Source organism: Colobus angolensis, unplaced genomic scaffold (assembly GCF_000951035.1).
Source record: "Colobus angolensis palliatus isolate OR3802 unplaced genomic scaffold, Cang.pa_1.0 Scaffold129, whole genome shotgun sequence".
NCBI classification, from domain to species: domain Eukaryota; kingdom Metazoa; phylum Chordata; class Mammalia; order Primates; family Cercopithecidae; genus Colobus; species Colobus angolensis.
In genome coordinates, this window is record NW_012114141.1 from 4640777 (window position 1) to 4667063 (window position 26287).

At 35.5% G+C, this 26287-nt stretch overlaps 1 protein-coding gene across 2 annotated transcripts in view; it reads right to left on the reverse strand.

Annotated features, from left to right (window-relative positions):
• The window catches only part of TBC1D5 (TBC1 domain family, member 5), a 582411-nt gene that overhangs the window by 498534 nt on the left and 57590 nt on the right, over positions 1–26287 (reverse strand). The window contains exon 1 of one of the 2 annotated variants that reach the window (XM_011933723.1): positions 8093–8212. The exons of the other annotated variant lie outside the window; for it this stretch is intronic. The gene's annotated coding sequence lies outside the window, so the exon portion shown is untranslated. Of the gene's footprint in view, positions 1–8092; positions 8213–26287 lie in introns of those variants that run through there. 2 annotated transcript variants of the gene reach the window in all.

Sequence of the window (26287 nt, forward strand, 5' to 3'; positions counted from 1 at the left end):
TATATTAAGAAAATGCTGACATAAATTAAGTGAAGAAGGATTAGAGGGGTTATTCTAATGGCAAGAAATAATTCACAAAATTTGCATCTACTTAGGAGATACGCATTCTTTTTGGGGTGAGGGAGTAGATTCAAACAGTCAAGTCAGCTTAATTACATTTTACAAATCAGGTTATGCAGAATTTAAACTAGTATTGACATTTTCAACAGCAGACTTCAAAATTAAAACAAGCCAAGTCAAAGGAAAACAATAAAAATGTAATACTTATAATTCCTATAGGTTCCTACTATATTTTAAATTTAATATAAAATGAGAAAAGCATATTCATTTTAGCAACATGACTAGAATTACACTGACTTAAATTTGACAATGTAATCAGATTTAGTTTTACTCTAAATCTGTAACCTTCTACTTAGACACATAATTAAATGATTGAAAAAAATTTTGATATGTAATTAAAAATCAGTTTGTGTCTGGACATAAAATTCTTAGTTGCCATGCCACTTATGTAGGAGGTAACTTTCTATCAAAAACAATTATCTTGAAAATGTATACACCAATCATTGTAAAAATGAAACCCACCAATATAAATTATACAAACTTCCACTTTCATTAATCATATTCACATCCTGGCATCCAAATACAATATATAACCATAATCCTAATAACGAGAAAACAACTATCTTCGTTAAACCTGATAATTACAGGCTGAGGATCCCTAATTCGAAAATCTGAAATCTGAAATACTACAAAATCTGAAACTTTTTGAATGCTGATGTGATGCTCAAAGGAAATGCTCATTGGAGCAAATATTCCAAAATCAGAAAGAAATCCAATTTCCGAAATACTTCTCATCCCAAGCATTTTGGATAAGAAATATTCAACTTGCACTAAAAAGACAGAGACATTTAAATATACTTGATCTTAGCCAAAAGGCCAAGAAGTGATAGAGACATTTAAAATAAAGTTAAGAACCACATATTTTCACTTTCAGAAGAAACTAACCCTGTTGACACTTTGATTTCATACTTTCAGCCCCCAGAAAAGAAAATACATTTCTGTTTTTAAGCCATACAGTCTGTAGTACTTTGTTACAGCAACCTTAGGACACTAATACAGCTATTACGCAGCAAATGAAGCAGTGTACTCCTGTATTCACTCAGTAGCCTTTGCCTAGAACATCTTTCAGATTAAAGGAGCAATTTTCTCAACTCCTATAGACCAGCATACTTTATTGAAACTGGCAATTACAATCACTCTCTCAAAGAAGCTGCCTCAAATCCAGTCTCTGAACCATGGCTGCTGGTTGTATACCACACCAGCTACAATAAATCGGACATTGGATTGGCACGAGGCTCAGGGTCATCAGTAAACCAGAACCTTCACAACCTGGCTCTTTTGAAAGGATGGGCTGCTTCAAATTTTCTGTGCCTCTCAAACAATTTGAAAAATCTATGGAGAAACCTGCCTTCAACCTTAGTTGCTGAGGTAGGAAAGTTAACAATGCAAGCCAAAATGATATGGAAACAGAAACTCCTGCTGGTAGCCAGACAGAAAAGATGGCATACAGAGTAATAATAAAAGTTTGTTTGATACATTCCCTGAAAACCAAAACTACTTCCTATAATCTTAAAAGCAGGCCCTGTTCTCAGATTCCCATGAAAGCCCCTACTCCTATTCCTGCTACCCACACATCTTTTAAACATGAACTAACTTCAGACACTCTTCTCAAACACAATCCAAAGTAAAACAGAAATAGAGATGACCCAAACCCAGACCCTACTCTTCAGTTCATTCCAGTGTATGTCAAATAATACTTTTTTAAATATAAGCTGAACTGTGTGCTGAATGCATTTCATACACTTTCATATATTTTTTCACTAGAAAATGATGAACCAGATATTTTATTTATCATCAAACTACACATGAATATACATATAAAAAATGCACACTGTAATAGAATAGTTCAAGCACCAAGGCCCACACTGCTGATGCAATGAGGTACAGATTTGTTAAGGCATGACGGGATGGTTGGCTCTCCAAAGGTGTCATGGGAAAATCATTATCCTATGAATGTAATAGGTTCCAGGTCTAGCCTTCAGCCACACTGACTAAAAACTGGAGACTGAGAGAAACTTGCCCAAGGACACACAAGTAGCAAGTAAAAAGGCTCAAATTTGAACCTTGTCTGCTGAAGTCTACCTTTTAATCACTATTCCACTACCAAAAGAAAACAAACAAACAAACAAAAAACCTGGAGCATCCATCTGCACCTCCCTGCATATATCTCTATACAGAGAGAGGTAGAAACCAGAATATTACAAATCTCCCAACAAAAGCTAGGATGACTACTACCAACTTCAACCTTTGGGCCTTTACTTGGGGATGGCAGCCAATCCACTCTCCACCCTCAATGGACAAATTCTTTCTTTCTTTTCTTTCTTTTTTTTTTTTTCAAGACAGAGTCTCACTCTGTCGCCAGGCTGGAGTGCAGTGGCGCAATCTCAGCTCACTGCAACCTCTGCCTTCCGGGATCAAGTGATTCCCCTGTCTCAGCCTCTCGAGTAGCTGGGACTACAGGCATGCGCCACCATGCCCGGCTAATTTTTTGTATTTTAGTAAAGACAGGGTTTCACCATGTTGGCCAGGATGGTCTTGATCTGCTGACTTCATGATCTGCCCACCTTGGCCTCCCAAAGTGCTGGGATTACAGGCATGAGTTACCATGTCCGGCCAGACAAATTCTTTCTTTAGCTGCATCAATATAGTCACTCACGTAAGTGGCCAAGGCTTCCAAACCCATCAGTCATTCTGTCTCTTTAGAGACTTTGTATCTCTGTATCTACTCTTTCTTTCTTCCCTGTGCAGATTTTAAACTCTCAACACCTTTCTTATTTCCCTTATGACCAGCTACTTGAGTAAAGCCTTTCTACAACTCCAATTTATTAATAACAAACATATTCAGTAAATTTCACTGTTGAAAATTCAGCTATTTTATGCAAAAACATAAATACAGTCATGTGCTGTATAATGACATTTCAGTCAATGTCAGACCACATATAGGATGGTGGTCCCTTAAGATCATAACACTGTAATTTTACTGTTCCTTTTCTATGTTTAGATAAACAGATACCACTGTGTTACAACTGCCTGCCTACAGCATTCAGTACAGTAACATGCTGTACAGGTTTGTAGCCAAGAGCAATGGACTACATCATATAGCCTAGGTATGTGGCAGTCTGTACATCATCTAGTTTTGCATAAGTACATTCTATGATGTTCAGTACATTCTATGATGTTCACACAAAGAAGAAATCACCTAACAACCATATCTCAAAACCTGTTCCCATCATTAAGTGGAGCATGATTGGATACTTAAATATCCATTAACTCCATTCATTCAATTAGCTATTTGATTTCCTGCTATGTATACTACTATGTATATTGTCTACACGCTAAAAGTACAAAGATTATAACACCACTCTGTCCTCAAGTTGTTCAAAGATCCAGTAGAAGGGAGTTAGAAGTTTAGAAGAAATTATAGTTGCTCTTAGTAAACAGCCCAGCAGTCTAAAACAGGAAAAACTGCATGAGATGAAGCTTCAGGATGAACAGAAGAAGGGAAGGGTGTTAAAAGCATAGTAAAAATACATGTCAATGCAGAAAAGCAAAGAGAAGAAAAAACGGAAGACTCCCAGCCAAAAGGCAATGTGTTCAGAATTATTAAAGCATGTGGCAGGAAAGTAAGACCACTAGGGTGTTTACAACCTTTTATCTACTCTGATATATGAGACAGTTACAGCTTTTTTTTTTTTTTAAAGTCAGGGTTTCACTCTGTCATTCAGGCTGGAGTGCAGTGCCACAATCTCGGTTCACTGCAACCTCAACCTCCACCTTCCAGATTCAAGCAATTCTCGTGCCTCAGCCTCCCAAGTAGCTGGGATTGCAGGCATGCACCACCACACCCCACAAATTTTTGTATTTTTCAGTACAGACAGGGTTTTGCCATGTTGGCCAGCCTGGTCTCCTGATCTCAGATGATCCACTTGCCTAGGCCTCCCAAAGTGCTGGCATTACAGGTGTGAGTCACTGCGCCCAGCCAGTTATAGTTCTTAATACAAGAGAAATCATCAAATAGGAAGGTACATCAGAATTTGGGAGACAGACTTGTAAAAGGTCCATGCAAGATTCAGATTCCCCATCCTTAGGAAGTAAATGTTCCCTCCCATGACTGAGAATCACCAGAAGGGGAAGGGAACTTTTAACCAGAACAAAAACATAATGAGATCTACCATTGAGAAAGACTATTTTGAGATTATACACTACACATCCATACTTGGGAATACTATGAAGCTTTAAAAATAGAATGAGTGGATTTGTGTGAGCACATGGATCTATGTGCTCACATGGAGCTAAGTTCAAAAAGAAAAAGTCAAGGTGCTGAATAATATCTATCATATGAATATTCTGGCACAGAGATTAGGGAGTCCAGATGATAAATAAGGTCTAACCAGAATAAGAGCTGATTCCAGAGATAAGCATCTAGGAAGAATCAACAACACCTGTTAGAGGTTATGGATAAAGGAGAGGAAGGCATCTAGAATGCCTTGTTTTTTATTCCTAAAAAAGGTAAAGAGATTCCTTTCTATTCTGCTCGTTGCTTATCAACCTATTTAATTTAAAACTACTTTGAATCAATGTATTACAATTCCAAATTAGTGGTATTTGTAATACTGCATTTTGACATATGTAAGAGCTAAAGAAATTTATTAACAGTGGATGAATTGACAGGAAAATACAGCCTTTCATCCTTCAGGAAAACATGCAAACAAATACTACCAACCAGGGACAGACAATTCAAACCTCACACTTACATTTGCTCCAATATTCCCTGAGGAATTTTTTTCTTACATACCAGTATTTTTAGTCCTTCCTAACTTAAATCCAGGAGAAGATCTTTCTGCCATCAATTTAGAACTCTTCATTTCCAGTACTCTCATTCTCAGTCATTAAAGTAAGCATTTCAATATATAAATTACACAATTATACTTTAATACTTGAAAAAACCCTAGTTACACATGGAAAAGTAAACCACTGAGAATTTGGGCCCACAGAATTATACTGCCTTCCTTTGGGGGGAGGGACAAATAGTGATGATGTATGACAGTTTCCTGAGAAAATGTCACTAACATTTATTTAATAATGTAATCTCCTTACACTTTATCTGTGTCAGGCAATATTTACAATTTTTCCAATCTCCATGTAACAAAGAAAGCCCAAGCAACTACAAAATATCTAACTAGTATTTCTTTCCACAACATGATTTTCATTTCTGTGTTCTGTAAATAAGAAAATAATTAATTAAAAGCCATAGTACTAATAAAAATGCAAAAAGAGAAAGAAACTAAAATCCTGATCAAGGAGTAGATTAGAACTTTTATAATGCTTATAGAAGAGACTCTACTTGTTGCAAATCCAACATCCATTTTTACCTTTCCCCTCCCATAACTCAGGAGAAGCTGACCTACCCAGACTCTCTCAAGCTCCAGGGCTAGATCCCGAATCAAATGCTGTAATACCAACTTTCCTGCAAGTGGTTCAGAAACCCAAACTTAATTAAACCAAATAGCACATGGTGATTGTTACTGGTCCAAAGATAACATGTGATCTAAACAGGGCCAATCAAACTGAAGGGAAAAACCTTTAGTCTACAATAATGAGAAAAATTCTTGTTTCCCTACTGGAACTGAAGAATGTTTGTTGTTCCAGCTACAGATAGTAGCTATCCTATAAACATGAAGGAAACCAGCCTGAAGATAAATTTAAAAAAACAGGTAAGTCAGGCTGATACATTGCTCGTATAGTGCTTGGAGATCAAGCCCTAGAAGCTCCCCTACACTTCATTCTGGAATAAGGCAGACTATTTGGGAGTTTCCGTTATTAAAAGACGGAACCAGCATAATTTTAAGTATTTTTAAATAGTCTCTCAAAAATAAGTACCTATGTGAAAGCTATTTGAAACTTGGAAACAGCTTTAATAAACAACATTTTATAAACAAATTACAATCTTTAGAAGTCTAACATAAGCTTTCTTAAATCCACTAAAAGCTCAGTCACAAAAATCTACATGACCACTTAATAGACAAATAACAGGTATAAGCTAGTTTAATCTGATTGCATAAAAATGTTTATAATACACTTCTCAATAAAGAAAAATTGAATTATAACCCAAGGGTGGGTTAATTTGTATAAATTTTGAATAATGTCACAAATATTTCCAAAACAGATGCTAAGAGACTCTATAAGGACACTCGGCTCAATCAGAAGCCAGATTAAAGTCCCATCTGGAGCCTAATGGCTCCATGGTTCCATTACAATTACCCAAGTCACCAAAAGTGAGACTTAATGGCTATACATCACAGCATCTCTCTTCGAAGTATATATAGTCTTATCCCCAAAACCAGAAAATCAAGTCATAAAAATAATTTTCTGTGTGTATACACAGACACAAGAGATTTGGTAGATATCCAAATGCTGCTGTATTTGTTCATGGACATTGAACTTTCTCTATATGATTTTTCACTGGTTATTCATTAGTTTTTTTTTTTTTTTTTTTTGATAGAGTCTTACTGTGTCACCAGACTGGAGTGCCGTGGCGCGATCTCGGCTCACTGCAACCTCTGCCTGCCTCCCAGGTTCAAGCAGTTCCCCTGCCTCAGCCTCCTGAATAGCAGGGACTACAGATGCCTGCCACCTCACCAGCTAATTTTTTATATTTTAGTACAGACAGGGTTTCACCATGTTGGCCAGGGTGGTCTTGACCTCCTGACCTTGTAATCTGCCCACCTCGGCCTCCCAAACTGCCAAGATCACAGGCGTGAGCCGCAACACCTGGCCAGCATCTTCTTAAAAGTGTTTTTGGACACAGTTGCTAGGATAGTACATCACCTTCATTTGAAATGGGAAGGACAAAGTTCACCTGTCTCCCCCAACCCTCCCTTTTTTTTAAGACAAGGTCTTACTCTGTCGCCCAGGCTGCTGTGCAGTGATACAATCACAGCTCACTGCATCCTCAAACTCCTGGATTCAAGTAATCCTTCCATCTCAGCCTCCCAAATAGCTAGGACTACAGCTATGCATCACATGTCCAGCTAATTTTTTAATTTTTTTTGTAGAGACAGGGTCTTGCTATGTTGCCCAGGTTGGTGGTTTGTAACTCCTGGCCCCAAGCAATCCTCTCAGCTTGGCATCTCAAAGCACTGGGATTACAGGCACGAACCACCACACCCAGCCCACTTTCTCCTTTAACATCAGCCTTGAAAGTAACTCAGATACCTGGAATTATCTCTTTCATATTTATCTTCTCATATCCTAGCATAGACAGTATTTCTCATTAAATCAGGAAAACTGAGTTAGGCCATTTTATCTCCTAATTTTCATGGCTAGAAGTTGTCACAGTGCCAAAGAAGTTTAGAGGAGGTTACCTGGAAAGCATTCGAATATTAGCATCCAGACCAATGCTATTAAAAGTATAGTCTGATTTCACTGCCTGACCATGAACCGTTAGTTAAAAATATTTTATAGCAATTTGACAAAGTAATGAGCCAATATTTTATGTATTTGATTTTTTTCTCTAGAGTAGGATAGGGTCCCAAATTTGAAGGCTGAATTCCACTTGAAAATGTCTGCTGACCTAACAAGGTGCTTTGTTTTACTCTTTTAATTTGAATGCCTTCAGATAGAACCCAAGCCATCTGATTACCTAAAGTGGTAAGTTATTTGCAACTGTTATCTGGTCAGTCCCAGAAGGCATCTGAGTGTCCAATCAAAGATCTACTTGACAAGTGTTTCTCAAATTGTAACACCCCTTAGTAGGTAAGGAAAGCAATTTAGTGAGGTTTTTTTTAAATACTATCTGGCACTGCATGGCATGATATGTATAGCATGACACACAAAAAGTAGAAACACAGTATGTTTATATACACACATACATATACTTGTATGTGTTTATGTACATGTGTGTCTGCGGTTGTGATTTAAATTTTCCTACTGGGGTTCATGGGCAAAAAAAACGGAATGAACAGCACTGTACCAGACCAATATCTTCATTTCATAGATGCAGAAGCTGAGACTCAAGGTCACAGTCAGCTGGAAGCAATTCCAGTGTGCTTTTCTTTACATTCATGATTGTAAGTTTGCATGTACACTGAGGTCTGCAAAGCCAATACACAGAAAATACAGTATATAGGCCCCAAAACTGATTATTTTAAAATCCTAGATCAATTAAAACTTTATTAGGTATTTTTTAAGTTTTAAATACTAAAGATGAAAATTTTTATGTAGAACGATATATATTTGATTACATAAAAATTTAAAATGGTTATATGACCCAAAAATTAAAAATCCAAACAAATAAAACCAAATTCCTCAACTCACTAGTTTAAAAAAAAAATAAAACAGAAAAAAAATACGACATACTACAAAAGACTGATCTTCTTAATATATAATATAGTAATTAAATATGAGAAAAATACCTGAGTAACAGGTAAATCGTATTAAGAGGTAAATTATAAAATAAATATAAATGGTCAATAGCATTAAAAATGGGTACATTACAACAAGACACTACTTTTCTCTTATAAAATTAGCAAAGATGTTTTCTTTTTAAGTATTAATACGAGTATTGATGTAAAAAATTCAGGAATCAAAATTGCTGGCAGAAATGAAACTTGTAGAGTTTGGCAGTAAGTATCAGAAGACTTGTAATTACCCTTCTAACCAGTAAGTCCATTTCTGGAATTTAGCCTATGGAAATAATGAGGGATAGGTGCAAACACTATTAAAAGTAGTTTGAATGCAGTAGTATATGTAACAGTGGAAAATTCTAATAACCTAAATAGTCATCTATGGGAACTGGTTAAAAAATATATAGTACATCTATATAATAATAATGTTACACAACTATTAAAAGAGATGATATAGGCTTACCTTTCCTGCTCACAATATACTATTAAATGAAAAAATAGATGCAAAAAAATCCCATTTTTCATATAAAAAACTTATAAAATACATTTAATCCATTCTTACAATAACCCAACATGTTTAGAATAAATGGACAAATGTATTTTTACAGTGAATTTTCTAACAAAATCATTTTCTTCTTCTTTTTTTTTTTTTTTTTTTCTTTTTTGAGACAGAGTCTCACTCTGTCGGAGTGTCATGGCATGATCTCAGCTCACTGCAACCACCGCCTCCCAGGTTCGAGCAATTCTCCTGCCTCAGCCTCCTCAGTAGCTGGGATTACAGGCACACACCACCATGCCCAGCTAATTCTTTTTTGTATTTTTAATAGAGATGGAGTTTCACCATATTGGCCAGGATGGTCTTAATCTCATGACCTCATAATCCACCCGCCTCGGCCTCCCAAAGTGCTGGGATCACAGGCGTGAGTGAGCCACTATGCCCGGCCAAAAAACGATTTTTAGAGATACCTAATATAATGTATTAAAAAATGCAAACATTCTTAAAACAGGTCTCGATACCAAAGACCATTTTCAACAGTAACACTGAATATACAATTGCATGGATAAAGTTAAATTTTACAAAAGATGCCAATGGTATGGATACAAGATGCCAATGGTATGGATACAAATTCTTCTGACTTCTTTTGCTTTCTGATAGGGAGGGAGAGAGGGACAGACAAAAAGAGAGGCAGAGAGAGATGAAGAGGACAATTTGCATTTTAGCTTTCTTCTCATCCCAAAAATGATTTAGTATAAGACACCACTCCAAACAAAGTGAACACATTATAAGACAAAAGAAAACAATTCAAGAAACAAGGCTAAAAGAACAGAACACTACCACTGTACCAGTTAAGGCTCTTGATTATCAACAACAGATACATGTTCTAGTGAATCTAAGTCAAAAAGGAATTTATTGGCTAGGTACTAGACAGTTCAGAACACTGGGACAAGGCTGGAGAATCCAGCTTGGACAGGAATCAAGGAAGGCAAATCACAGAAAAATGTTTGCCTCCACAGCCTTGAATGAAGCCTGGAACTTATGTTACTGCATCAAGGGTTACAGGCTCTTTTAGAATTTGTCTAGCAGCCTTTCTGATTTTTACCAAAAAGTCCCGCAATATTTAAAAAAAAAAAGAAGAAGAAGAAAGAAAGAAAGGAAAAAAAAAAAAAAAGAAGAAGAAGAAAGAAAGGAAAAAAAAAAAAAGAATTACAGGCCAGGAGGAAGCATCTCAGTGGCAGCTCTTAGCCTCACGCCCATAGTCTTTCCAGCTGTCAAGGTGCAACTCTTAAACTATAGAAGGGCCTCATGCTAGCCTTTAGGCTTCCTTAATCTTGAGGGGTGAGAAGCAGCCTCCTATCTAACCTAGAAAGGGGCTTAGTAAGGCCCCAGGCAATGAAAACCACAAATGTCCTCTAGGAAGACCAACTCTCTGTAGTAGAACTGAAGTGTCTTTACTTTTACTCAGTGTCTTGCTCATATCTTTATAAAAGTTTGCAAACTGAAAGCTGATAAAAAATTAGTGCAAATCTCTTTAACATCATTTTATTAGATTTGTTTGGTACCATTTTCAGTGTATTTCCAAGGCAAAAAGGTACTCTTCCTAAAGTAGTTCTATCAACCAACAGTAGACTGAGCAATTTGGATGGGGTCTAGCAAGTTTCTTAATACACTATAAGTATTGCCTCTTGCTTTATATTCTATCCGTCTGCTAATGTGGTTTCTTGCTTGCCTTTTTTGCTGCAGCTGTGCACCGGGTTAACTGTTTCAATGGTTTTCCTACAATAACTCACAAATTTTTTCCTGATCAGTGTGCTGTTATGATTGGTTCTTTGTTCCTAAGATAATTATTTTACATTTGTCTACACTGAACTGCATTTGCCATCTGCTGGCCCAATCACCTAAACAATCCAAATCTTTTTGAATCTGATTGCATTGTTCCTCATTATTTCCCCTAGCTCCAATTTTAGGATCATCTGCAAACTCTGAGATCTTTTCTTTAAAGCTTGGACACATTTTATTTTAATATACAGGGGTTTTTTTGTGTGTGTGACCCTTTAGACACTCCAGCTGAAATCCTTTTCCAACTAGATAAGTTTCCAAAAAGCTTATCCAAAGATACCTTCCAATTATGCAGTCAAAGTGATGCTAGAAACAAAGCTAAATAGTACTCATTCTATTTCATTTTTCTATACATTGCCATGTTTTTAAAAGTATTATGTCTTCTAAGTTCTTCTCTTCAAAGTATAAATATTTTTAGGTAATGCAGTAATTATATTTTCTAATTTGAACATTCATGGCAACTGTTTTTGCAATAACTTTCCTAAACTACACATGACAAATTTTTCAGCAACTCCCTATACATAAGGCATTTCATTTAGTCATAAAAATATTTATTGAGCACACATTAGTAATTAGCATTAGATACACTGCAGTCTTATGACCTTGGTCCAATTATTTATCTCCCAAAACTTCTGTTTCCTACTGACAAAGAAGATTTCACAAGATAACTTCTAAGCACCCATCCACCTCTAGCATTCTGAATTACCTTTTATCTATAAAGTAACATTCTAGAATCACCATTTCTAAAATTTTTCTCCTTCAGATTTCCCAAACATCATTTCATTATAAGCACTCAAATAATTCATTAATTTTTGCAACATTTTAGAACTGCAAGATTGTATATACTTATTTAGCAGTATTTACCCTTCAACTTAGACTTGACAAATCTGAACATAGTAAATCTCCATTACTTATTAAGTAGTACACCGAGCACGTGTTTAGATTTAGAAAGAACTGCTGCTCCATAAACTTTAGTGATTTCTTAGTATAATCACATTTCCACAAAAGCCCTACCTGTGTTAACAATCTTATATAGAAGTTAAGATCTAATTTAAGAACCAATGGTTCTCTCAAAAGGAAGAACTGATGATTCTGGGTGGAATTACTTTCATTAAAGGTAGGATATGAAAATCCACTAAGAAAAATCATTTTTAATAATTCCAAAATAGAAACATTCTAACTAACAATTACTACTATTAGATCTTTCATCTTTTTGTGGAAGAACCCTCTAACAACTGGTTAGTCCGAATTTTTTTTCATTTATTCACTCAACAGTTAGTGAACGTTACAATAATATAAAAATGAATACAAGACAGTGTGAGATGTACATATGTTGCTACAAAAAATCATTGTAGAGGTACAGTCAGCTACACAGAAGTTAGGAAGAGGAATAATTTACTTCTAGTTGCTGGATGAAAAGCTTTGTAAATGAGATGCATTTGAACTCTCAAATATTATAATATCTTTTAAAAACAAGCCTACTAAGCTATGAATATTATCACAGAAGAGACAAATATAAAACGCTAAGCAGTCAAAGTAAAAAATTTTTAAAAACCTCAGAAAACAAACAGATTTGCTGGTTGCTTATAATAGAATCACGTTTTTAATTTTTTGTAACTTTTAACATTTTTCTGTAATGAACATATATTATCCTTATAAGACATAGTAAAAGATTTTTCTATTAATTGTTTAAAGCCATACTTTGAGCAACTGAACAAATGAAATGCTATATGTCAAAAGCCTCTAACTTATAAAAATTAAGTCACTAACAAGTATTTAATTTCTAAAGAGCTAAAGGACCCAATAAAAAAATCATAATTTATTAAGCCCTTTATTTTTGAAAGAAACATTGATTTTCAATGCAATTACTTTCGTTATAAGGTAGGATTTGAAAATCCACTACAAAAATAATTTTTTCTTTTTCTTTTTTCAATGAGACGGAGTCCAGACTGGAGTGCAGTGGCACAATCATGGCTGCAGTCTTGACCCCCCCCAGGCTCAAGTGATCCTCCAATCTCAGCCTTCCGAGTAGCTGGGACTACAAGCATGCACCACCACAGCTGGCTAATTTTTGTATTTTTTGTAGTGATGGGGTTTCACCATGTTGCCCAGGCTGGTCTCAAACTGATGGGCTCAAGCCATCTGCCTGCCTCAGCCTCCCATAGTGCTAGGATTACAAGCATGAAACACCACACCCAGCCAGGAAAATTATTTTTAATAATTCCAAAATAGTACGTTTATAACAATTGTTAAGGTTTTGTCTTTCATCTTTTTGTGGAAGAACCCTCTAACAACTGATTAGACTGATTTTTTTTCAAACACTTATGAAATGATACATGTTGTCTCCGGGAATATTTAATTTGTATTTTAAGATAAAAGCATTTAATAAATCCATAAACAACCACTGACTTTCATTTCAAACAGATCCCCATTTACTAAAACTTTGATCTTTGACTGTGTTATATTCTATTAAAAGTAACAACATTCTACATATGATTTAATTCTACCTGTAATCTAATAAAGGCATTTCACTTAAAAAAAACTATATTTATGTATATACATATATACACACACACACATATATATGTATATACAAACACACACACACACACACACACACACACACACACATATATCTTGAATCTCCCACATGATTCCGAGCATAGCGAAAGTAAGTGTATGAGCTCTGAAAGGAAGAAATAAAAGCACTAGAGGAATGGCGGGGGTGGGTACAGGGAGGGAAGAAAACAGTGTTTCAATAAACATTTCCATAACTTAATACCTGCTTATATTTTCAAAATTCTACTTTTTTTTTTTACTGTTTGATTTTACACTCTATGCTATAGTTTATAGCTGAATTACTAGTATCCTATAACCTGAAATTAAACTCAACTAAATCTCTTGAGGTATATAACAAGTTACACAGAATTACTAAAGTAATAAATAATTGTTTCATTTAGTCTGTTAACTTCCCTAAAGGATGGAATTTTACTAATATAATCTATTAATATTGTTTCATAGACTATCACTAGTTTTCAATTTGATAAAGCTAGAAGGAAGGCAACATGCTGAGATTTCAAACTGGCATCCATAGGCCACTTCCAGTGAGCAAACAGTTCATTCTGAATAAACTGCCAAGATTTTTTAAACTTGACATTTCACATAAAAATTTAGATTTTTAACTTATCTCAAAAAAAAAAAAATCACTAGATTCATAGTTCTGGTCCCACTGCTGTCAATGCTCCCCAGCTGCTCACTAGACAACTTTCCTCCCCACTTTCTGTGGCTTACCAAGTTCCACAGGAAGTAGAGTTTATAATCCCTAAATAGAGTGTGGAGGCAGTCAGATTCTAACTCGAATCTCAGCTCCTCCACCTCCAAGCTGCACAATCCAGGGCAAGTAGTTTAGCCTCTTTAAGATTCAATCTCACCATCATGACTGATATGGTTTGGTTCTGTGTCCCCACCCAAATCTCACCTTGAATTGTGTAGTTCCCATAATCCCCATGTGTCATGGGAGAGACCCAATGGGAGGTAATTTAATCATGGAGGTGGTTACCCTCGTACTGTTCTCGTGACAGTGAGTGAGTTCTCATGAGATCTGATTATTTTTAAAAGGGAGTTTCCCAATTTTGCTCAGCATTTCTCCTTCCTGCTGCCATGTGAAGAAGGACGAGTTTGCTTCCCCTTCCACGTTAAGTTTCAACTGAGGCCTTCCCAGACCTGTGGAACTAGGAGTAAATTAAACCTCTTTCTTTTATAAATTACCCAGTCTCAGGCAGTTCTTTATAGCAGCATGAGAATGGACTAATACAATGACAAAGAAGATAATAATCACTTATTATTCAGGGGTTAAAAGTGAAATAAGATATATATAATACAAAATACAAAATTAAATCTTCAATAAATGATAGTTATTATTATACTACTTGGATTGAAATTCCTAAACCTAATTAACTAAGATTTACCATGAATGTTTCCCACTTTCTGTAGACCCTAAAGAAAAAAACTAAATCACTATTGCCTTATCACTCCATAGGGCTCCTTGGTAAAATAAGGATAGGAATAATAAATATCTTATAGGGTTGTCATATTAAAATATGTTAATACATATAAAAATGCTAAGAATAGTACATGGCACACACTAACCTCCAAAAAGAGTTGTTATTATAGTAGTAATTGTTGTTTCAGGGGGCTGGCACATATAAGCTTTAATAAATGTTTGATGAGGAGAAGCACGTCAGTGAGTAAAAATGCAACTCAATGAATACAAGACCACTTATCAAGATTATTCAAGGTATATGTATATATCTTTAAGAGTCCTCTCGACTGTCCCATGTTTTTTGTTTGTTTGAGACAGGGTTTTGCTCTTGTTGCGCAGGCTGGAGTGCAATGGTGTGATCTCGCCTCACTGCAACCTTCACCTCCTGAGTTCAAGAGATTCTCCTGCCTCAGCCTCCCAAGTAGCTGGGATTACAGGCACAGGCCACCATGCTCAGCTAATTTTTTTGTATTTTTAGTAGAGACAGGTTTTGACTATGTTGGCCAGGCTGGTCTTGGACTCCTAACCTCAGGTGATCCACCCACCTCAGCCTCCCAAAGTGCTAGGATTACAGGCGTGTAGGATTTATTTTCCAAGGAGTTTTAGAGTAGTCGTGTTTCAAGATTGCTAGAACCAGACCAGTCTAGGCTGTGCTTTCTTTCCAATTCTTCTCTGCCTCTTCAAGAATCTCAGCAGCAGAGTTTAGGAACAGTGGAAAGGGGGATCTCACTACCTTTTAGGATAGTAGTTACAAAATCTCAGCCTTTATAAACAAAGAATGAAGAAAAAAAGCCTGGTCAAGCAGCAACAGTGGTTCTCTATCAATTGGTACCAAAAAGATGATTCGATCTTTAGCATACTAATCATCTCAGTTGATGTAGTTTTCAATTAGTCTGGGAATAATAAAGAAGTTCAATTCTTCAAGTATTTAATAAAAGATAAAGACAGTCTTTCCTGGCTAAAGTAGTAGGCATATTCCAGATTCTTGGCCATGTCAGGGAAATTTTTTCATAGCATTCAAAACAATGAGGAAAAGCAACAAAATTGACTCAAAAAGAGTAATTTCCTTTCCAACGTAAATAAACTTTACACAAACTTGCCTTTGATAATCAACTAAACAAGCTGCACCACTAGCATCAAGGGAGGGTGTGCAGATATCTAGCAGGTGCTGCAGTTTATCACAAAAACGTCTAAAATAATTGGAAGTGACAACCAGCACTACCACAAATGATTTATTAGTCTTTCACTCAGCTTTTCAGCTTCCTCAGGGCCAGAATAAATAATTTACCAACTCTGTATCTTCCAATCATTAATTCTTCCCAATGCATCCAAACTACATTTAACTCTGCTAGGTTCGGTGGAATAAAACACACAATAGGAATATTTTTCCAAATATAAAATTACCTGACCATATGTAAAGGCAAACATGTCAATCAAAGATGTACAATACAGATGAAAAAGAAGGACTCAAAGTCAGCAACTGCAGTCAAGTTTGAGGGTGCTCATGGAATAAGTGAACAAGAAAGCAGAGCCTAGCAAAGTGTTTCTCTCGTAGATGAAAAGACTCCAGTGACTCTGGACAGCAAACCAAAAAGGCAACCTAAGCACAATGTGTGACAGAGATTTTAAACCTCAAGCATCATCATCTCACAATAGTCAACTGACTGACTGACTGCCTCCCCCAAACTGTCCCACAAATTATAGAAAATATTTAGTATCCTTAATCAAAAAAAGGTATAAAAGTTAAGACCTATATGAATTTCATGCAAAGTAGATTTAATAAAGCAAAAAACAAGGCATCTTCTTTAAGGCATTTTAATAGCTATTTTGAATGGGTTTACAGGACAATTACAAACTCCTGTGAATTCAAAAATAGATGTGAAAATCGAAGAAATAAACATTCTTCCCCAAACCTGATAATGATGTTAAAAGGTATGTCTCTTAATTATGTAGAAAAAACATACAAAAAGCAAAAATTACATCCTAAATCCATTTTTGATGTAAGCTAGTCTTGTCTCATTAAATCAGCATCTCTGATGAAAACAGAGATCATTTTTGGTACATAACGTATTGTACTGTTAGAGCAGCATCTGTTTATTACACAGCATAAATATTTTTCACCTTTCTGAAACTACTAACATTCAATAAATGATCCAGACCTAGCAATTCACTGAAGTTTCTTTTTTATTTCAAGAAGAAATACTTTAAGTGAAAGAGTTAATAAAACTGATAGTCTAATATTCGGCATTCTATAAGCTAGCTTCAAGCTGTTGGGCATACAAAGAATTTCATAAACTGACAGCTTTCTCTTCAATGGTTTGAGAGTGCACTACAACCCAAATCTTAAGTGTGTAATAGATGTTTAAATATCTGACTTCTACCTAATACATGATTTTTTCCAAAATATAAAACACCTTAAAATTAAATTAGCTGAACTAGTGAAAATGATAATATAAATCTGAATCTAAAGAATGCAATTTACATTACACAATTTTTAAATGACTAAAAACGTTCCAAAATGTTCACAAAATAAGAATATATCTTTTTCAATACTCAAGAGTTCACTGCTAACTGAAAGAATTATATACCTGGGCACAAAATCATATTGTTCATATTAAGCAAAACCATGTCTTATTTATGCACAGATCCAGCACACACGTTGCTGTGGCAAAATAAACTCCAAATAGCACAGGTCCTAGCCTCCTGCAGGTTACAATAAAGCAAAAATATAAAAACTAGAAAACATCTATTTTTTAAAGGCATCTTTTTTAAACAGATGCAAATAATATAGAGATTTTATTTTTTTTTTTTTTGTACTAGGAGGTAGGGAGGATTCAGAGAACATTTGTTTAAAAAGAAAAGCATGACAGTGTTGTCTGCAAGTCTTTGCCAGGAATGGAAACAGTGGATCGGCTTGTAAAGACAGGAAATTCAGTAAGAAAAAAGAAAGCAATATACCGCTCTAGTGGTATCAAATTGCCTAAGGATACTGCCTAGTGCCAGAACCTGGATACAATGCTGTAAGAACTGATGGCAGCTTGTCCGTGTGCTGAAAACACCGAGCCCTACAGAGTTCCACGAATATCTGTAGAAGAAGTCTATGCAAAGTATCCTGACCCTTAATGTCTGTCAAAAGAGAAACAGATATACAAATTGTGGTTTTGATGCTGTTCTATCATGAAATATTACACAACAGTTAAAATGAATCAACCAGATGTAAAACTCACAGCAAGTAACAGTTCAGAAATAATGACGGATAAGAAGGGGAAAAAATGTAAATAATAGAATAACAACAAATAATAGAATATTTCGGTTAAGTAATCTTTAAGAACATTTAATGTTAATGGAGACATAAATGTAGTGATAATACAAAAACAGGAAAGATATAAGCCAATTTCAGTAAGGTAGTTATCTCTGGGAAGGGAAAGACTTTAAAAGTATCTTTTAAAAAAATACATGTGGTGGCATACTAATCCTGCATGGTAAATATATGTTTGCCTGTTCTACTTATTCTCTGTACTTTCTTTTCTTTCTTTCTTTTTTTTTTTTTTTTTTTCTTAAGACAGGGTCTCACCTGTCACTCAGGCTGGAGTACAGTGGTGTGATCGTGGCTCACTGCAGCCTCACCCAGGCTCAGGTGAACCTCCCACCTCAGCCTCCTGAGTACCTGAGACTACAGGCATGTGGACCATGCCCAGATAATGTTTGTATGTTTTTTTGTTTTTTTTTTTTTTTTGCAGAGTGGGGGGTTTCGCCGTATTGCCCAGCCTGGTCTTGATTCCGTGGCTCAAGCAATCTGCCTGCCTCAGCCTCCTAAAGTGCTTGGATTACAAGCATGAACTACTGCACCCAGCCTGTACTTTCTAAAATTTTAAAATCTAAGCCACAAAATGAATAATTCTCTTCTGAAAAAAACTTAAAAGGTTTTATAGTATTCTTACCTGAAACGTGAGGGCCTATCTTCTTTAAAATCACTGGTTTGGCCAGTCTTCATATTCTAAAAACTTTTAATTTAAATCTAAGAAACTAAAAATTCTACCCTCTTTTCACAAGTTACTTGATTTAGTAACAATTTCAAGGCAAATTCTCAGGAGATCTCATGCTTTTATTTCAAAAATGAACTGAAGGACTCCACCTTGCAGACCTCCTGAATGAAGTTAAAGATATTCTCATCAAGGGGCTTTTAAATAAATAGTTCTGTCATTTGCTATGAGAACAAACAGGCTTGAGAGTCTGACTCCCAATTCCTTGGCTCTGACTTCCCTCAGGAAACCTGTCACTTCATTAGTAAGTTCTTTTCCATTTTCTTTGTTATGTGAGGTATTAAACTTCTATGCATTTGAAAAAAAAAAAAGAAATCCTAGTAAGACTTTGGACATATCAACTGAAATCTTACTTTAATGAAATTCAGTACCACAAGTGTAAGATTTTTCATCTTGTGTTAACCTTTCGTGCAGCCAAATTTCTTTTAAGTCCAACTCCATTTCTTTATATGCCTTCGAAAATCTGACAGGTCATCTATTGCGAAATAGAAACAAAATGGCTCTCATTTACAATTAAATTTGTACATGCAAACTAAAGTTTAATATACTTTTTGTCACCATGAAGAAAATATGAGAGATATTGTTAATTTCCATAAAAACTGATATTCTCTCAAAGTAGCAACCATCTGATTTCAAAAAATTACTAGCTTGTTATCTTAAACGAGAAATCATATCCAACTTATGTTGATGTTTTTCTATCTGAAGTATGTCATGCAATATTGTAATTTATCTCATAAATCTACTAGAGTGTGATCAAATCCTATCAACTCTGACTGGCACAAATTTGAAACACAATGAAGCAATCACATCTGTTAAGCAGTTTTAGCTTCCTAGACAACATTTTTAAAGTTTATACAATAACATAATTATATTTTTTTTTCTAGGACCTTCCTGCACTGGGTTTGAGCTTTTCATAAACTTTGTTTGTGTACACTAGATTCCATATAACATAGAAAGTAATCAATAAAAGATGGAAGTGGGGGAGATGAAGTGACAGAGATGGTCTAAGCGGAACACTCAAGAAAACATTTTAATAAACTCTAAAGAAGTAGTTGTTCACAAGATGGGGAAAATGAGTTCATCTGAGTGAAAAAACATAGTATATATTTAATTTTATCCTGAAACTACTCTTGAAAATGTATGAATGCTGAACTTAAGTAAAAATATGTGAACATAGAATAAAGAATGCCAACTATGTTTTATGAAACAAAATACTAGTATACAGCAAAAACTTACTATCTGTATGTTTTTGGTGTAAAATCTCTGATTTTTAAAATTTGAATGGTTTGATGAAAAGATTATATAGTATGTATAGGAATCAAAAAGTAAAAAATTAAATATCCCCAAAGTAATTCTATGCAATTTTAAGAACATTTCTAACAAGTAAGCAAACACAAGCATAAAAATGAACAGGCCCTACAGTTAACTCAGACTATGGCTAAAAAAAAAAAGATTATTAAAAATAAAATTCAGAACACTGTTAAGTAACTGTATCAAGTATTAATTCTTTCTGTCTTTATATACATCATGCCTAAGATACGACTTAGGAATGTGTGAACATTCAACTGAAGATAGCTGAACTAGCAGAAACTCCATTTGGGCCATTCATTGGTAACTGATCATATACAATTTCAAGATATTTGCTATCCTACTAATCCTTACACCTGTCACTCTTTACATGCATACAGCTTTTTAAGAAAAGACATCTTCCTAAAGTAAGTATCTCTTCAACTTCACTGCATACCAAACAGGGTCCTGTACGTACTCAATACCTATTTGCTGATTCACTTATTTTAACTTAAATGAAAGCGAAGTCATGAGTTAAACAGTTTAAATTAAACCAATTATATTTCCTACCTTTAAAGTTAAAAATCAATGAAACTGAACAAAATATTATGATCAAAGGAAAACTTCCAAAAGGAGACAATAGGTAATTATGATGGTGACATTTCATCAAGAGAGTGACAAAGATTTTTTTAACCAAATCTTGTGCCTAATTCAGATGTTTTCCTTTTGTCTGTGGATATGACACGTTTTCACAGAACAAAAAGATGTCTCCTTAGAATTTATTATTTTACTATTTGGAATGATTGAAATGATATGCTAACAGAAGAAGATAAGACTTTTTCTGTCTTCTTTGCCCTTTACCATATGATATTGCTGTACTCTCCTTAATATGTAAAACTATCCACTAGTCATTCTTTTTTTTTCAATATCTTGTAGCTTAATTCCTAATTAAATGCATCAAGAAAGATTCTCCATTGCAATGAAACTCTCATGACTACTTTGCCATTTAGCTTTAATATAAAGACATTTTTTGATTACTCCAGGATGACAACAGTATTAGTATTTTACTAAAAGAAATAAATCTCCATTACGTTTTTAAAAATCTATCAAACATTAATTGAAATAGCATTAAAATAAGAAATAATTTCAATCCTTCTGACTAAACTGTACTGTTATCTATTATCTATCTCATTTCTGCATTTTGTTTACGTTTTCATTAAGAAATATATATTGATAAAAATAAGACAATTCTTGTTCTTATTATAAGCAATAAACTAGTAACTATACTGTGGCATAATAAGTGCTCTAATAAGGTATGTAGGAGGTGAGGTAAGATTACTAAAGAATCACAGAAAGTTTTCAAGAGCTGCATCTTGGAAAATGAATACACAAAACAACTGGTTCACTAAACACAGATTAACCACACGAAATTACTTCTTCTCCCACCCAAAACCCTACTAAAATGGCAGTTAATAATTTTTTAAGGTGTATTTCACAAGGACAAAAAAGTGGAAGTGGAGAGAAAAACAGAAACAAGATCACAAATTTTTGGAAAACAGATGAATAACTTATTAAAAGAAGTTACTCATAAAAGAACATATCAGAAAAGACACTGAAGAAGCAGCAAATCACTCTGCCCACAATCGGGCAATGACTCAACCTCACACATCCCACTTCTACACTGGTGCTGAACCTCCAACTAAGAGAACTGAGGGAAAAAGAGGGATTAAAAAAACAGAAACAGGGAAACAAAATAATTCAAGATAACATCCCCAAACTGAAAGACATTTGCTCTTGAAACGGTCCTCTGAAGATTCATTACAAATAATGAATAAAATCCATTTCAGAGATAAAGAAACAATCCTAAAGCCTTCTAGAATATTAAGAACAGGCCAAATGTAGCCAGGAAAAAAAAAATAGGGGGAAAAAAAAGTGGCAATGGATTTCTCAGTAGTAACACTGAATGTTGTGAAACAAAGCCTTCCATATCTAAAATAAAATTATCTACAATCTAGAATTCTATACCCAAACCATTAATCAAGTCTGAGAGTAAAATAGAGTCATTTCAACTTCTCCTAGGGCCTACTTCCATATAATGAAAAAGTTACAGAAAAAAAAAAAAAAAATGAGTTGGGATCCACGGATATGAACACAGTAAAGCTATCCAATCTCTGAGGAGATTGCTAAAATGTGGGACAGTATGACTATCTATCCCAGAATTCCTGCCACATTGTCAAGTTATACACACATGAAGTCTCTGTAATGCAACAGAGACCATACCGTCTTAAAACAGAAGGTAGGCCGGGCGCGGTGGCTCAAGCCTGTAATCCCAGCACTTTGGGAGGCCGAGACGGGCAGATCACGAGGTCAGGAGATGGAGATCATCCTGGCTAACATGGTGAAACCCTGTCTCTACTAAAAAATACAAAAAACTAGCCGGGCGAGGTGGCGGGCGCCTGTAGTCCCAGCTACTCGGAGGCTGAGGCAGAATGGAACAGGTAAAGAAATGTAATGCAATAAGTTACAGAGATGTTTTATAATAGATTATTGGAAACAGGACCAGAACAATACTGAAGACTGGGCAACACAAAAGTAATTTTAATACGCAATTTTAACAATGTATTTATTATCATTAAAAAATGAAACTTCAATATTTAAAATGACAATCATGAAATATTTTTTTAAAAATCCGTGTTAATCGATAAAATTTAATGAGATGCACAAATTTTAAATTAACTTTGTTGTTAAAAGAAGTCTTAGGCCGGGCGTGGTGGCTCATGCCTGTAATCCCAGCACTTTGAGAGGCCAAGGCAGGCGGATCACGAGGTCAGGAGATGGAGACCATCCTGGCAAACGCAGTGAAACCCCATCTCTACTAAAAATACAAAAAAATTAGCCGGGTGTGGTGGCGGGCGCCTGCAGTCCCAGCTACTCGAGAGGCTGAGGCAGGAGAATGGCGTGAACCCAGGAAGCGGAGCTTGCAGTGAGCCGAGATGGCGCCACTGCACTCCAGCCTGGGCGACCGAGCAAGACTCCGCCTCAAAAAAAAAAAGAAAAAAGCCTTAAAATCCTGCTGTATATTTGCAATTGTTCAGCTCTCAGTAACTGTATTACTGAACTGAAAACTTTTCAACTAAATACCTACTTAGAAATGCTATAAATTTCCCAACACTTTGGGAGGCCGAGGTGGGTAGATCATGAGGTCAGGAGATCAAGACCATCCTGGCTAACATGCTGAAACCCCGTCTCTACTAAAAACGCAAAAAATTAGCCAGGCGTGGCGGCGGGCACCTGTAGTCCCAGCTACTCGGGAGGCTGAGGCAGGAGAATGGCGTGAGCTCTGGAGGCGGAGCTTGCAGTGAGCCGAGATCGCAACACTGCGCTCCAGCCTGGGCGACAGAGCGAGACTCCGTCTCAAAAAAAAAAAAAAAAAGAAATGCTATAAATTAAGAAGTGGAAAGAATATGTGAAGTACATTATACAATAATATTTAGACTATTTATTTTACTTAAGCTTCCCCTCCACACAAATTTCTCCTAAATTATCATTCTTCATTTTATAAAAACATCAATATTTTTATATAGTGAAGTATTACTGATTTATCTTTGAATAGAGTTTAGTCAAGTAGACATTCAAAAGTTGTGCGATACTTGGAAAAATCTGTAGTCTGAGACTGGCTGGCCCTTGCATTGCAGAATACCTAGCATACCTGGTCCCCATCCATTAAATGCCAAAAACACTCTCACAATCGTGACAAGTGAAAACCCCACACCAATTTGTGAAACTCCCTTATGGAGCAGCACCAACCTTGTTTGAAAACTGTTATTCTAGAAGTCTTACAGTAAGAAAAAGCATACTAGGGTGTCGAAACAATAAAAAAAAGTACAAAGGAAACACTTATCAGTTTTACTAAAAAATTTAATTCATCAATTTTATCCTCATCTAAATGTTCTTTATTTAGATGCATTTTTTGGTACTGTGTACTGAGAATGACTTAAAGAGATCTGATACAATCACTCTAGAACATATGCATATTCTTTTTTTTTTTTAAAGACAGGGTCTTGCTATGTCATCCAGGCTGGAGTGCAGTGGGGTGATCACGGCTCATTGCAGCCTCAATCTTCTAGGCTCAAGCAATCCTCCCTCCTCAGCATGGAACCACAGGTACAATCCACCACATCTGGCTGATTTTTTTTATTTTTATATTTGTAGAGACAGGATCTCCCTATGTTCCCCTCAGGCTGATCTCAAACTCTTGGGCGCAAGTAATCGTCCTGCCTCAGCCTCTCAGAGTGCTGGGAACTATAGACGTGAGTTACAGCGCCTGGCTATTCATTTTTTAATAAAAGGCTTTCCTATATATGACCTTTTTAACACTCTTTTATTTAGATAGCCAAATTAAAGTCAAATATAGGATCTAATCAATAGATTGTACATCTACAGGCATGTCGTTTATATACTTTGTGTGATATTGTTTTTGTTGTTATTGCTATGTTGTTTGGTTTTTACTGTTTCTATGAACAACATCAGTACTAAGATGGTCAATACTGAGACACTGTATCAAGTCACTATAGTATTTAGTATTATTAAAGGCTTCTATATATCACTGTTATGTAACGGCCTAAGAAATCCTTGAAGTATAACAGGGTTCCCTTTTTTGTTTGCAAACTCTAAATTTAATAAGGATCTATTTAATTAGTCCAGAATTCAAATATATATTCATGCCAAATTTTGCAACCACATGGGAGGTAGGCAGAAAGAGATTTGAAACACTTCCATGAGAACAACCTTGATTGCTCTACTAAAACATCAGTGCCAGGACCCAAACTATTGCATATGCTGTCCACAAAATGGATGAGGTATGAAAGAAATCTTGTGTTTACCATGACCTTTGGCTGTACTTTTACTTGTCATAATTATAAAGAAGCTACTCTCAGAGCCCACACATAAGACATAGTATTACTCTTAGAACTATAGTAAAGTATTTCAGGAAGTGCTTCATATTGTAACTAACTTGAGGGAGAATATATGGACAGTTCTTTCCTTTTTTGTTAGGCATAATAGGCATTTCTGAACAAAGAAAAAGTTCTCATATTATACATATGAATAAGATTTATTGCACAAGAATTTTTCAAATTGTTCAATGCACATTCAAGTACAAATATGCCACTCTGGTTACCTGGTTCAACTTAACAAGTCATATATGTTCTAAACACAAAAAACTAAAAATTAAAATTGTACAATGTAACTATGACTTTAATAATGTAATTTGCCATGTCAGATAAATACATATCAGGAGGAAATTAAAAAGAAAACTATACAAAAAAAAAATTAAGTTACTCTTATCTAGAGATTTCTATTTTCCCACACAGAATTTTACCAAGGAAAAACAGTTGTTTCCAGAAATGTTTTGGCAAAATTGCCAACTTTATCAATATGAGTGACATGTAACATGCTTTTAAAGAAAGAAAAGACCACTGTATCATCCAACATGAAATTATAAATTCTAAAGGTATAACAAACAGGATTAGATTTCACAAAAATGTCAAACATACTATAAATCAGAACAGGGGTCTCCAACCCCCAGGCCATGGATTCGTACAGGTAGGCGGCCTGTTAGAAGCCAGGCCACACAGCAAGAATTGAGCAGCAGACCAGCCAGCAAAGCTTCCTCTGTATTTAGGCTGCTCCTCATCAGTCGCATTACTTACATGAGCTTCGCCTCCTGTCAGATCAGCAGCAGCATTAGATTCTTATAGGAATGCAAACCCTATCGTAAACTGTGCATGCAACAGAACTAGGTTACCCGCACCTTATGAGAATCTAACTAATGCTTGATGATCTCAGGTGGAACAGTTTCTTCCCGAAACCATCCCTACCCTACCCCCCACCACCCGTCCATGTAAAAATTGTCTTCCATGAAACCAATCCCTGGTGCCAAAAAGGTTGGGAACTGCTGAATTAGAAGATTTACAAGGCAAAGGAAGCACAAAAATGTCTTTAACAGGTCAGGCATGGTGGCTCACTCCTGCAATTCCAGCATTTTGGGAGG